The 13896-nt window shown below is 42.6% G+C and overlaps 1 protein-coding gene across 3 annotated transcripts in view; it reads right to left on the bottom strand.

Annotated features, from left to right (window-relative positions):
- GGACT (gamma-glutamylamine cyclotransferase) overlaps positions 1 to 13115 on the bottom strand; it is a 32631-nt gene extending 19516 nt beyond the window's left edge. For 2 of the 3 annotated variants that reach the window (XR_012040391.1, XM_072849939.1), the window contains exon 1: positions 13044 to 13115. The gene's annotated coding sequence lies outside the window, so the exon portion shown is untranslated. Of the gene's footprint in view, positions 1 to 1007; positions 1113 to 13043 lie in introns of those variants that run through there. The other variant, XM_072849940.1, reaches the window with a different exon arrangement.
- Positions 13116 to 13896: the final 781 nt, after the last annotated feature.

Raw genomic sequence — 13896 nt, 5'->3', positions numbered from 1 at the left:
ATAGGTATGGGGTTTTCAGGTTTTAGTCCAATCATTGTGGATTTTAAAGCTAGAACAAAAAGGCTAACACTGATACAGGAATTATTTTCAGGTGAATACATATCTAGGATCCATAGACAATGTTTGGAGGAAATCCCTATGCTCCAGCAAGGCACTTACTAGCTCTCAACTGATTTGTGGGGCGAGCTTTTTGATGAGAGAAGATCAAATCACCTAAAAGGAAAACAGGCAAGCAATGCAACCTTGAATACTGCTATCACATAACATAACCCCATATAAAGAAAAAAATCATGGAAAGCAGAAAAAAAGCTGAAGCCTGAGAAGAGGGATGCTGAGTCATTAATAAAAAGGAGCTTTTCTCCCAATTGCTTGATTTAAACAGATGTTAACATAAACAAATAATTTTTAAAAGAGACTACCCAAGTCTGGTGGGCTAACAGAGTTAGACAGGTCTTACATGCATGATTTATTTAGTATAACACCACCACTTGTCCTCTCCAGCTTCTTCAGCATTTCAGAACAAAAAAACCCCAACAACAAAAAAATAAAACAAACACCAGAAGTTTTCTGTAAAACAAAGTGGTGATTATTTTAGGACTCCCTAGCCCCTCATCCCTTCTTAAAAGGGAAAAATACAAAAAACCCCAGGTCTTAAAGGACCCTTTTCTCCCATTTTCTCCCAAAAGATACAAGCATTCAATGATCACTGAATCCGAATGTGCTTAAGCTTGACATGAACAGGAGCATAAGTACAACTAGTGAAGTAATACACAGGTCAAAAAGGTTTGTCTAGAGCTGGTCAACAGAGTAGCCTGACATCTCCTGCCCGACCTGCACTCAGCGGGAGAGGCTGAGCAGGAAAAGACTGCCAAGACAGACCTAGGAGACACCATTTGGATGGAAACACCCGCTATTCCCAATGTCAGTTCCTACCGAAGAAAGAAGGGATGCAGACCTTCTAGTAATAAAACCTAGGATTTAGAATACACACAGAAGTCGTTTCCTACCTCTACAGCTGGTAAGATGTGTGGATGCTGAAAAGCAATCATCTGTCTTGATCTATACTAGTTACTTATCTTGACTTTGGTAGAACTTCTGATGCTGTTGCTCATGATATTCCCACAAGCAAGCTAGAAAAACATGATTAACAAAAACTGTTGGTACTTAGGTAAAACACTGTTTAGAAAGACTATTTAATATTTATCAGAGGTTCATCTCAAACTGGACATATATACAAAATTTGTTATATTAATTCCAGTAGCAGGGAAATACCGGTAATGAAAATACTCCAAGATGTGAAAGATGCAGGTATTGCCACAACGCAAAAAAGGCTGTGCACAAGGCTAACGAGACAGTTGCAAGCCCCTGCACAACTGCTGCTCTGCAGCAGCCATTCAAGCAAGGCCAGTGCAGAGTTCTAAAATTAGCCAGGAATAATCAACTGCATAAACAAAATCTGGAGAAAGATCAGCATAACAGCAGTTCTGCAGAAAGAGAATTGGCAATTATAATGATCATGAACTCAACATGAGTCACCAAAGTGGTACTCTTGGAAAAAAATATCCTAATGTTTACATACAAACAAGTGCATCACTAGTAAGACAGGTGAACATAATCTCCTGCTCTGGTCACATATTGAGTAGTATGTCCAGCTTTGAGCAACTGTACTTCTAGAGAAATGTGATCAGATGGACTGAAAGACGAGAGAGAGCACTCATTGGTCAAGAAACCACAACCTATAGAGGAAAAAAAGAGCGTGTACTGTCACTTATTTTAGAGAAATCACTTATTTTAGAGAAAATAGGGTCATGCCTTTAAGTATATGAAAGCATACTGTAATAGAAAAAGAGAAGCAGTAAGCTTCTTTCCACATCGACTTGGACAGAAGACCCAATGAGCTTAAATTCCGAAGATGGACATTAGGAAAGACTAACCATCTACTGGTAAGCACAGTGCCTAGGAAGAGCCTAGACCATCCAGGAAGGCTGTGAATCCTTCATTGCTGACTATCCTCAACAACAAGTCAGTCAAATCTCTATCAGAAATAAAACTATGGCTGCCAAACTTGCCTTTTGCCAAGGAACTGGATGAGACAATCTCTTAGCTCTCCTTTAAAAAGTAAAAATAAAAGGCATTTTGATTCATATGCTATGCATGGAAAGTAATGCTAGACTCACGGAGACTGCAAGAGACTGATTCTGTGATCCAGTCATTAGATTCCCACTACCTCAAAAGAGATTTCTAGATCCCACTCCCTGCCTGTTTATACATGGTACATTATGCAATTACTGGATTTTGGAGGTTTTTTCCCCAAATAGCAATAACCCTGAAAAGAGAGAATGAAACATTGGACTCCCACCCATTCCTGCTCCACATAGTGCCTCCCAAATACACTCAGAGATAGAATCCTGAGGTACTACATTGAATGCTCTCTGACCCCACGAATCTTGCATTGCTTTCTGCACTGTGATCCAGCTTCAAAAGTCCAAGTTGCAGCAAGACTGAATGCTCCTAAGAGACATTGGTTAGAGCCCTCGGGGCAGAGGGCATGAATCTAATTTTTCTACTTTCTAGGAGATGACACAGTCCAAGACCGTTGTCAGTCGTGAAGCTGGCTTTGGTTGGATCTGGCACATGAGGTATGTCTGGCTCAAAGGCAGAGCAGTGCCAGGCCAGCTGCACATCTTTGGCCAATAAAAGCACTGAAAGAAGACAAAGCGCGAGAACGACCCAGGACTGCACTGCCGCAGCCTCAACAACAGCTGCACAGCTCACTGTTACCATTCCCTCTCTGAAGCTTCTGCTTCTCAGGTAGAAAGCTACACAGGCTTGTGCCCTTCAGGGTTTGCAAGACAGCCATCCTGTTTTATGTACTGTATGTAAAAGCAGCTAGAAATCCAAGCCTAAAAAACAAACTTTCTCTCCGTTTTGTCTATTTTTCTTCTCAAATACTGTTTTCAGATCACAGATATGAGACATTTGAATTGCAAGAAGTTCTGAAATAATTGCTATTTATTAGAGATCTTTAACATGTAATTACATTTTGTTTATAGGCATATGCTTTATTTTATTTGTCCTATTGATAGCAAGCTGGTGAGATAAATCACTTTGATACAGAATAATTGAAAATCCATACCCTCATGCAGTTTTCCTCCAAGCTGTCGATGTGGCAACGGTAGACAAGATATACCACTATTTTTCTAGACAGACAGGAAACAATCTTGCGCACACATTTGTTCACAGACTGTTTTCGGCATATGTGATCTCACTGGAGATTCACAAGCAAATTGTTACACATGCATACAGGTGTAATCCAGAGCAATGCCATAGGTTTTATCAAAAAGAACAATGTAAGCCAATACATGTTTCTTAGAAAGATAATTAAGTGATATATATTGTGGTAGCTCAGACAACATGCTACAAAAGTTACATGCTACAAAAGTGCTGCCCACACTGGATCCAATCAGAGTTGGATCCAAGAAGAGCTGTCTAAGTAAATACTAAACTCGTGCATGCTGTTAAAACTGCGGAGTTTTTACAGATCACAAAAGTACAAGATTACTGGGGAGTTTAATCCTGCTAAGAGATTAAATAATTAATCTTAAGACTGTCTGTTCCACTGCCACTGAAAATATTTCCTAACACTTTTCCCTAAGCACTCCCAAAGCATCACTACTATCTAAAGTAAAAATAGAGCTGACAATGTAGTTGGGCTGATGGGCTTAGTGAGCTAGTGTAGAGAACCAGAGAGGGGTGGGGGGAATGTCAAAGAAATAATCCATCCCATGTATAAGCTCAAAAATCAGCCCAATAGATTAATTTTTGAACTGTCTGATGTGAAACCAAATTACCTGATTTGGCAGGGTCATGAAAGGCAAATTATCCTAAAGGTAGTATCATCTGCTCCTTACTTCTAGTATCATACTTACCAGGTCACGTGTCTGCTGCACCACGCTGCAGACCCTGCTTAAAATCAGGTTACATCAACATTGATGGCCAACCACAAAAAACAAAATAAAAATTAAAACATATTTGATTAACCTAGAATTGAAAGATCAGTCATGGACTTTATAATTTTTTAAGTGTCATAAGATTTAGAGCACAAAGTTCTTCTATCAAAAGAATAACTATAATTAACAATATTCAAAACTGAAATGGATCACTGTGTCAATGAATAAACATTTCCCGTATTCATAATATGACTGTGGTAATAATATACCTCTGCTAAATGCAGCTAAATTATAAAGCCTAGTTGAATTTTCACCTAAAACAACGAAATGGAAGTTACAGATAAGACATATAGACTACAATTTGACAAATTAAAGAGGTTAAATCATTGTTTTGAATAGAAATATAGAAATTAGAAAAAAACCCGTTCTCTGCATTAGTAAGTTCATCATGTACAAAATTAAAGATACTTGATGGCACCCATTAATGTAGTAAACTGTCATTAAGCATACTTAATTAAAAGACATAATAACTACTAGCAGTAAAAGAACAGACTAGATGAGCAGATGGGTCCACATAGATTTTGACGTAAATTTCTTGATATTTCAACAAGATATATAAAGGTAAATATAAACAAGAATAGAAGGGAGAGGAAAAAACAGCCAGCCAGTGTATCTCATTAAGAAGCCCCATACTAGAAAGATGAAAAAACACCAACAACCTCTTTTCTCTGAACTGCATCTGTTTGTCTTCTCCAAGATGTTTTTTTTCTGTTAAGCAGGTTTCCTAAAGCTTCACATAACTACATAAATAATCACATTACTGAGAAATTTATTATGTCTGGAACCACAATCATGAAATAAGGCCTACTGCCTTAGGACAGTTTAATCAAAATAAATAAATCATTAACCTAAAATAGAATTTAAATCTCTTAAATGTTGATTTTCTTTTATGCTCATTCTCTCTTGAATTTGACTCCTGTTAGAGATAACAGTTAAGTGAACAGGTTTCTATCTACAGAGTCCACAGAAGGCAGAGATACTTCTTTCTGAGCCCTTCATATGACCTTCCCCAAAGACACTCTTCCCAACCAGACAAAGTTCCTAAGCATATAACTTTGTGTTACTTTTCATGTTTGAAATGAGCTTCAGAAAGCTTTAGTAAGATTTGGCCAGTGGCTGGATTCATATTCTGAAAGTTTTCATAGCCGGTATATTTGAACTACATCACAGCAAGCACTGCAGCCTTGGAGCAGATTACTGGTTTGATGTGCGAAACGTGTATGTGTATGGTAAGTGTCCTGCTGGAATTTATTCCCTACGTAATTTTCAGCTAAGGCAAAATTAAGCCTGGGGCTCCACTGCATAAATTGTGTTGAAACATTTCTCTCATTCATATAGTTTCTCAGTTATTTACACATTTTCTTAATATAGTGCAAGCTTAGCTCTGTGCAATCCCATCTAAATTTGATTTAGTTATTCTCCTATGCCCACATCCAAACGTAATACTTACCAAACAGTATCTCCACACCTCACAGGCAACACAAGACAAAGCAGTACTTTGTGTTGTGCAAAGTGATGTAGTTTTATAGCACTGCTTCAAAGTACAGGTTGCCACACTCCATACACGTGCTATACTCATTCCCCTTTCAGTGAAAATATTATGCAATACTGAGCTCAGATTCTTGCTTACTCATTCTACAGAAAATCTAAGTTCTGTTGGCTTCACTAAACTATAGCCTCAAAGAAAATCAACAGCAATTGATATACACTCTTAAACATATTTAAATGCTGACATTCACTCCAAGATTACATTTTCCACCTAGTAATCTCTAGTAGTCTCTTCCCCTCACTTTTCTGTAGGGTTGTCGCATCCTCTTTAGAGTTCTTCCTTTGCCCAGAATAAGTTTGGGCTTAAGTTGTTCTTGCGCAGACATGCAGTCAGAGGAATAAGGAAACCTAATGCCTGTATCCTTCTTCTACTCCTATCTATAAATGCAAGACCATCACATCTCAGCTGACAACTATGGCAAGTAAATTTTTTTTTTCCTATCTCTCATCTGATTATCTGTACCCAACTGCTATTGCTTAAAACTCCTTTCTTCGGTTGCCTCCAACTTTTTCACCCACATATTCTGGTAACAGTTCATCCCTGAACAAGTCCTGTTGCAAGCATAAACCTGATCTCAATGATAAAAAAATTTGAATCCAGTAATTTTCTCTTCAATTGTTACTAGGGATGCTTATGTTATTAATCCCTTTCTCCAGCCTCCTTACATTTCTCTTCCTTTTCCATGAGCTTTTCACATAGCCCGTGAAGGATTCCCATTTTTCCCCAGACTGAAACACTAACAAGAACCTGCTGCCTCACTGTAGAACAACGTCCTCTTGGTTCAGGTGGATGGGGTTGGGTGAATCCAGACAAGAGAGCGTTATTTTGGCACTCATTCAATATTTCACCAGTGCACAGCCCCATAACCCCTTGAGCACAGGAAAATAAATAAACACCGTAGGCCAGAAGAACGTCATCACAAAAGGGAGGCAGGAGTTACACAGAAGGACAAACAGAAGGCTGGTGCTTAGCAGCATGGAGATGGACTGCATGGGGAAGAGCAACTACACAGTGTCTTACGAGCTAAAATCAGAGAGATGCCAAAGAAGGGGCCAATATCCCTTCACTGGACACCTGTAAAGACATTGACAGAACCAGTTACTTTAATGGGCAACATCTTCCAATTGCACTTCTGGACTTGCAAACCACTTGAGCCTCCAAGTTTGCTTTCCTGTGATACCAAATATTTTGTAACTTCTAGTTTAGGAATTGCAACTATAGATGCTAAATCAACGATTGAACACTTCCTTTCAAGCTTGAAGCACATGCTACGTGCTACCAGAATCTGAAATACTTTGTTCCAGCACCCACAGTGAATTGCAGGTCATGCAATTAGTTAAATTAGCTTAAAAAAGACAAAGCTAACAAAAGAATTAAAATAATTAATTTAAAGAATAAAAAGAAAATTAAAGACAAGAGTATTATAACTTCAAGAGGGGTCCTTTATGTACTTTGGCCTACCTAGCATTCCCCTCTATGTTAAAACAACCCATAATTTCTTCTAATGAAGCTATTAGCTAATGAAATTGTCATAGCCTTACTCTCGTATCACAACTAACATGAATCCCTTGTTTATCACTAGGTCTAAATGTCATTCAGAACCACCACAATCACCATTCTTCCAACGCAAAACCAAAGCAAGACCCTTATTTCTCCCTCACTACTTACAGTCTCACTTCCAATATAATTTTTCTCAGCAATGTTTTGAAGAAAATTTGTTTATTTCAATTTTCCTTCTAGCTTTCAGCTTTTCACTGTATATATGGACCGTGCCTCTCCTGATGGGAAATAATCTAACCTGTTACCTTTGCTTTCTAGAGGAATTCACACATTCTGAGATCCAAGCAACAACAAAACTGTTATTTACAGAAGTTACAGTTCATAGAATCCATAGACATAATTAAAATTACATACTGATTTTAGCGCTAAAATTCAGTGTCCATACTGTAGCCTGTTTAAAATGCAATTAAACAACAAACACTTGGGTTCAACATAATAGAATTCAGAAAGAATGCCATTAATAACTTCTTATGAATCAGAGGGTAGTATTCACCTCACTTTAATTTCCTGAAGTTCGGAATCTAGGCTGGTCAGTCAGGCTTCACCAGTTGATGTAAAGAGATGTGAGCTGAATCTCTCACCACCAACTACAAATGAAACTCACATTTCAAATGCAAGTCTGTCATCTAAAGAAGTAGCTGAAAGAGGGGGGCAGTGGTGAGGTACAAACCCACAATTCTTATCAGTACTGTGTGTCAGTAGAAAACAATAAAACCTTAATTATTTAAAGTCCTGTGCACAAACTGGACTTCCTACCAGAAGGCAAAATGCATCAAATGACATATTTCACTAGATATGTAGACAACTTTTAGTTCCTGTGATGCAGAAGGCAGCAGCAGAGGTATAGGTTGGTACCCAAGATATGGACAGATACAAGAGAAAAACTGTAGAAGACTGACTCCAGATCAGCAGCAAAAAATATTTTGGAGAAAAGAGAAGTCTTTTATACTACCATTCCAAAACACTATTCGAACTGTCCATGATACTGTTACCAGAAAGTAACATAATGCCAACAAGTATTCCTGAGACTTGTGGAAAATATAAATAAACAGTGAGAGTTTTAGACCTGTGATGAGAAATGAACATCTATGTCTCCTTCCTCACTAACAGAAAAACTAAAACCCTGACCGTTGTTGGAGAGCCAGGACTCAGCCAGAAGAGCAGCACAGTAGTCAAGATGATGCTGGCTGGGATCCATGTTTCCTCTGACATCTCAATGATTTACCTTCCTCATCCTTACCTTAAGACTCACGAATACACCTTGCTGAACAAAGAAAGCAGCAAAGAAGGCAAGCACCCTGCACTGTATTAATGGGAGCACAACCAGCAGATTGAGGGAAGTGATGATCTCCCTTTACTTGACACTCATTAGACCACACCTACGATACTGCATCCAGTTTCGGGCCCCCAGTACAAGAAAGATATTGATAAACTGCCGTGAGTTCAGATGGTCATGGGGCAGGAGCACTTGCTCTGTGAAAAGAAGCTCAGGAAACTGGGTTTGTTCAACTTGGTAAGAGATGGCTGTGGGGTGACCTAATAGCAGTCTTCCCATACCTATGAGGAGGTTATCCAGAAGATGCAGCTAGGCTCTTCATGGTGGTGCACGTGGGAGCTGGAGAAACAACATGTATAAACCAAGAGAGGCCCCGACTTGATTCAAGGAAAAGGGTTTTCATGATGCAGACAAACATTGAAGCAAGCTGCCCAGAAGGGTTCTGTAGTCACTGTCTCTGTAGGTTTTCAAGACACATTGGATAAAGCCCTGAACAACCTGGGCTGCCCACACAAGTGACCCTGCTTTGAATAAGGAGGTTGGACTAGAGACTCCTGAGGACCCTTCCAACCTGAATTATACTATGATAAAAGTTGTGGGACTGTATCAGGCTAGACTAAATGAGTGGAGGGAAAGAGGAGAAATAGACTCATAATTACTCTGGTATTATTTGATAGCTCATACATTTAAAATTGCAGTATCGTCCTAATACAGATACTCTCGCACAGCTGAAGCCTGGTGCAGGTGGGATGATCTTCCTCACAGTTACAGTGGTAACACACAGCACTGGAAAAAGGCAATGCTTCAGGGAAGGGATGAGAAAAAGCAATTCTACGTGGCCAAGGACTTCTGTCAGAATGTCAGCAATACGATGGTAACTCCAGCTGTTAGTAAAGGACATGAGGAATTACAGTCAAAACACTGCAGAGAGAGGTGATTATACAGGTAATTCCACAGGAAAAGAGGTGTCTTGTAAAACAGAGAATTCAGGAGTGACAGTGATATTCAATATGTTTTCTCAAGATGTTAAGAGCTAATAGCTGACACACTTAAAGACATCACAGTGGCCAAAAACCTTAATGTAAAGGGCATTCTTGAAAAACACTGTAATGGTAAATCAATAGAATGTTGTATTACCCTGGTATAGTCAGTCCTTCTTTAGTGTTAATTGGTTTTTGGAAGTAAGGAAAAAAGAGCTGTGTCTGACATGGTCCATAAAATGTAATTAAAGTTTTGGAGTGAAAAAGAGCAGAATATTCTAAATAGCTACAGGTTTTGGTTTAAGAACAGTGATTTACTACTGCTTGAATAGTTCTATTTTTGAAGAAAAAAGATATTAAGCACACTCTTTAGAGAGACAGAATGAAAAAGGTATTACATTTGCAAACTCAATGACATGACTACATGCATACATTTCCCCTGCCTCTTATTAAATTATCTATGTAATACTTACCCTCTCTGTTAGAATGCTGCAAAAAAAATATTTTGAAAGATGTGAAAAAGAAAGGTAGCATCAGGTCATATAGAAAATGCATCCTATCATGGCATGTGTTCTCTGCTTAAGCAGTTCACGCCACTTAAAATGTCATGCAAGTTTCATATTCAATTCTACTTAAATCAAGAGAGTTCTGAAAATTATTTGACCAGGTTCAAGTTCAAAGAGCATATGCTTTTAGAGCATGAGAAACATACAACAAAACTTGAATAGGAATAGAAAAAAAAAGTACATTGCTCCAAAAAAGAGATTACAAAAACTACAGACAGTGAAATGAAGTGTACTTTATGCTATGAACAGTAAGTATTAACGCTGCTTATGATTACACAGAAAAATAATTTGGCTAATCCATCAGAGAGTAAAAATGTACTGGAGCTAGTAGCAGAAGGCAAATGCCACAACATACCCCTGGATTTTATTATTCTCTTATTGCACTTCATGACACCCTCATGACTGCACCTTTGTGCCTGTACCTACACTCACAAATTCAAAACATAGATCAGGCAGTGACCTCACTTCCCAAAAGTTCCCCAAGAAGAACAAATGCAATGACGTGAACAACAGAAGCAGAACAGGCAAAAATCGCGGTTACATCAGCAGTCACATGAAAGTCATTTTCAAGAGGAAACTTCTTTTGAAATAGGTAGTTGGGTTACTATTGGGAGTCATGAAAACGTATAGACAGAGTCAGAGGAATGTTGGTTGGAAGGGACCTTTGAAGGTCACCTAGCCCAGCCTCCCCCTCAGAGCAGGGCTAAAGCCAACGCTAGACGACACTATTTCAAGTGAAGAGGCTGTGCTCAGAGTAACAGTGGGTGGGAGAGACAGCAGGATGTCTGGTGCAAAACCAGGCCTGGTTTGTGCTCAGTACTCTCCGGAGGCACCTCTCTTTCCACATCGAAAGTCAGCTAAGGAAAGCATGAACTGACATGATGATCCTTTCTAAAGGATAAAAAGCAGACACTGCAGTAAGTGAAGTATTCAAAACAATATTTCTGCCCTGAACTGATATCAGAAAATGATCAGCAAAAAACTCTGATCGCACATATAAAGAAGTCACCAAAAGAAAATTTATAAGGAGCAGATGACATGACAGGTATTGACAACATGATCCGTTTTCTTCTGTGACCGAGCGAAGCTTTGTTCAAAATTCCAGTGGTCTCAAAACAAACTCATGAACAAGCTCAAAGAAACTTGCTTGCAAACCTGATGCAGACACCACAGTAATTTGGAAAGTGAGGAGCAAACAGGCTGCAAGAACCCAAGCAAAATGAAGTACAAAACACATATTAAGTAGGTAATATTTGTCAGCAATAGGGTGCAGGTTTTAAAACATTAGCAATGTACGGGAAGTCCATTTTTTTGTTTAACATGTAACACCTTTGACAATTCAGGTTTCAAGACAGACAGTAACTGAGACATCGGTTCTGTTTAGCTTTTATTTACCGATGGCAACAGAATGCTGTAATACACTTTGGTAAAAAGACATGTTTGTTTTCATATGACTTTGACAGCTACGATGGAGCGAGGGCAGGAGATGAGTGCTAGCTGAGGATACATACACTCTACGGACACAGTCTAGGTCCTTCAGGCTTTTCTCAGGGGGAGGGGAGAAGATGGAAATAGGCCCATTTTTAATTCAGACATGTGAAATTTAAAGCCTCTCTTAATGGCCTATGTCACACAATGAACAGCTTTAATTGTCAAGAAATTGCTTTTCCAGGTTGACTGCCTGCTTAAACTAGAGAGTATATAAAACAAGTCCACTCTTCACAGAGTTCTATGTGAAACAACTTGGTCATGGAGATATTTATAGTTGTGCCTCTGTACGTTAAGCTCTACATAAGTTGCTACCTTGATATTTTCAAAGCATGGCAAAAATTACGGCAGTAGCGAATTAAAAAGCCCTGAAGCAAAAAATGAGGAAGTTAATTGGCTGGAGTTAACACAGATACAGCTAAATGAACCTTAACTCAAAAGCAAAAGGTTTACGTAACTCTAAAATGGAAAAGGATACAGAAAAAGCAAGAAATGGAAATAGTGAAATGAAATACTTAGGAGGATAAAAGAGATAAACCCAATGTGGTCCAAGCAACGCAGGCAAAAAGATAAATGCTCTGAAGTGTTATCTTGCAAGTGTTATCTAGCTGATATAGCTATCAGCTGTCACAGCTTCTCTTCACCTACGATACCTGAACTATTTTCTTTCTGTTCTCCCTCTAGTTTAGATATTTGTTCTTCAAATCCACTTCACTAATCCTTACAAGGTAAAGCTATGTTTCTAAAATGAGTATTTGCATCATAACGAACACTTTTGTTTGGAGGATGCTCTGAACACCAGGAGAACGCGAGGTGCTCACCACCTTGGCCCATCAGCACTGTTTCAAGTTCAGAGTTACAGACGAACTCCCTGAACGAGGTTGCATCACTGAAGCAACAGGCCTGCAGCAGACCAGCTGCCCCTGGCACACCGACGCACACCAGCTGTGACCCTACGGGCACCCGCGTCCCCGCGGCGGGAAAGGCAGCGCGGCGCCCGCCGAGGGAGCTCTCAGGAGAGCAAGGACCAAAGACTCAGGAAAGCAAGGGCCTCACCGGCCCCGCGGGCCACAAGCCCGCCTCCGCCGCTCAGCCCGGCGGCCGCAGGCAGGGGGTGCCAGCCAGCGCTGCGGGGTGCTCTCCGCCGCGCCAGCGGGCCCCCTCCTCCCGCCGCAGAGCCGGCAGAGCTCTTCGCCGCCGCCGCCCCTCCGCAGAGCGGCCCCAGCGGAACCCGCGGCCTCTGGCAAGTCCCGCGCGGGCGCCTGCCCGCACCCACTCGCTTCCCCCCCGCCAGGCGAGCGCCGGCAGCGGCCGGGCGGGCAGGCACCGCCAGGGCAACGCCCCGGCCCAACGGCTGCCGCGGAGACCCGCCCCCCGCCGCGAGCGCCGGCCGCTCCGCGAGCGGCTCATTGGCCGCGACGAGGCTCCGCGGCGGCGGCGTCACCGGCAGCGGGGGAAGGCGGGCGCGCGGAAGGCCACCGGCCGCTCGAACCGCGCGGGGCCGCCGCGTCACGTGGCGGCGAGGGCGGGCGGCCTCGCCCCGCCCCGCTCCGCTCTGCCCCGGCGGCGCGGGTCCCAGCGCGCGCCCCCCCGGCGGCCGCTCGCGGCACTCACTCGCCAGCGCTGCCGGTGCCTCCGCCTGCGCCTCCGCCTGCGGCCGCGTCCTTCTGCCCGTCCCGGGGCGCCTCTCTGGGGAGTAGGCGGCGGGGCGGGGCGCAGCGGCGGGGCGGGGCTGGCCGCGGGGCGGGCGGGGGCGGGGCCTCCCCGCCCTCCCTCCCTTCCCCGCGGGCCGGGCAGGTGGGGGCAGCGCGGGGTGTTCGCGGGCTGCGGGGCAGGAGGGGCTGGGCTGGGGTCGCTCCCCCGAGCCGTCCCGGCTGCGAGAGGGCCGTGGAAGCCCGGGCAGAGCAGCCGGCCGGGCCCGGAGGCGGGAGAGCAGGGCAGCCCGTGCCGGCTGCCAGAGCAGTGGCAGAGGGCGCAGCGCCCTGCGCTCCCCGGGGAGCGGCACTCTCAAAAAACCGGCAACAGCGACAGAACCCAGGGTAGCGGCCCCCGGGCCTGCCGACCTGCAGGCCGGAACAAATGCGCATCGGGCACCACCACCTCAGGCAGCAAATCTGACTTGTAGAGAACTTGTAAAAGCGGTTATGATTTTAAAAAACGATATTGACTACTCCATAGCAGGGATTTTGGCTGTAGCCAGAGCTTTGATTTTGAGCCTGCTGAAGCGAAAGTTTTAAAGCGTGCCAAGTGGCTTTCTGTTCACCTCCTTGTCAGGCAGCTTCCCGATTCCCAGCCGAGGAAGCTGGCTCTGTAGGGATCAGTCTGCTTTTTAGCAAAGCATGCTAAGCCTCCACACGGTAAAATCACTGTCAGGAAATGAATACACTGGTAGGAGGAATAAGAGAGCCGTACGCTCTGTTTGACGCTGGACAATTCAGTACTTGGTTACCTGGAGCGTACGAGCACC

The sequence above is a fragment of the Ciconia boyciana genome, chromosome 1 (genome assembly GCF_034638445.1).
Source record: "Ciconia boyciana chromosome 1, ASM3463844v1, whole genome shotgun sequence".
In the NCBI taxonomy this organism is placed as follows: Eukaryota; Metazoa; Chordata; class Aves; order Ciconiiformes; family Ciconiidae; genus Ciconia; species Ciconia boyciana.
This window is presented reverse-complemented; position numbering and strand designations above follow the sequence as displayed.